Here is a 462-nt window from a genome sequence, read left to right on the forward strand (position 1 = left end):
AAGACAGGACAGAAGCCACGAAGTTATCTGTAGAAATATTTGCCTAGATGGATGAATGGCCACTGAAAAGATTCTGAGGGAGGTGCTGTCTTCAGATGTTCAGAGCAAACAAGAAAGTCAGTGTGGCAGGAAATGAGTAAGAGGAGAGCAATGACAGATGGTGGCAGAGAGTATTGCAGAACAAGGTGGCCTCACTGATACCAAAAATTCAAGAAGCAAGGAGTCCCTCTGTCCAGATGTTGCATCTTCACTTTAGTATGTTAGCTGCAAAGGTGCATTGAGAATTGAAATGAATCCTCTGTTTACTTTTGTCTATTGGTTTATGTTTTGTCCTCTGTATTTTGAGTCTCTTCCTGCAATATATTGAGCCAGGTGATCTTTCTTTGAAATGTGCTCTTATTCCTAACCATGTGCACATGTACATATGCACACACGCATGCACACTTAAAAACATGCCCCATG

Source organism: Galeopterus variegatus, unplaced genomic scaffold, assembly GCF_000696425.1.
Source record: "Galeopterus variegatus unplaced genomic scaffold, G_variegatus-3.0.2 Scaffold14951, whole genome shotgun sequence".
Taxonomy (NCBI): domain Eukaryota; kingdom Metazoa; phylum Chordata; class Mammalia; order Dermoptera; family Cynocephalidae; genus Galeopterus; species Galeopterus variegatus.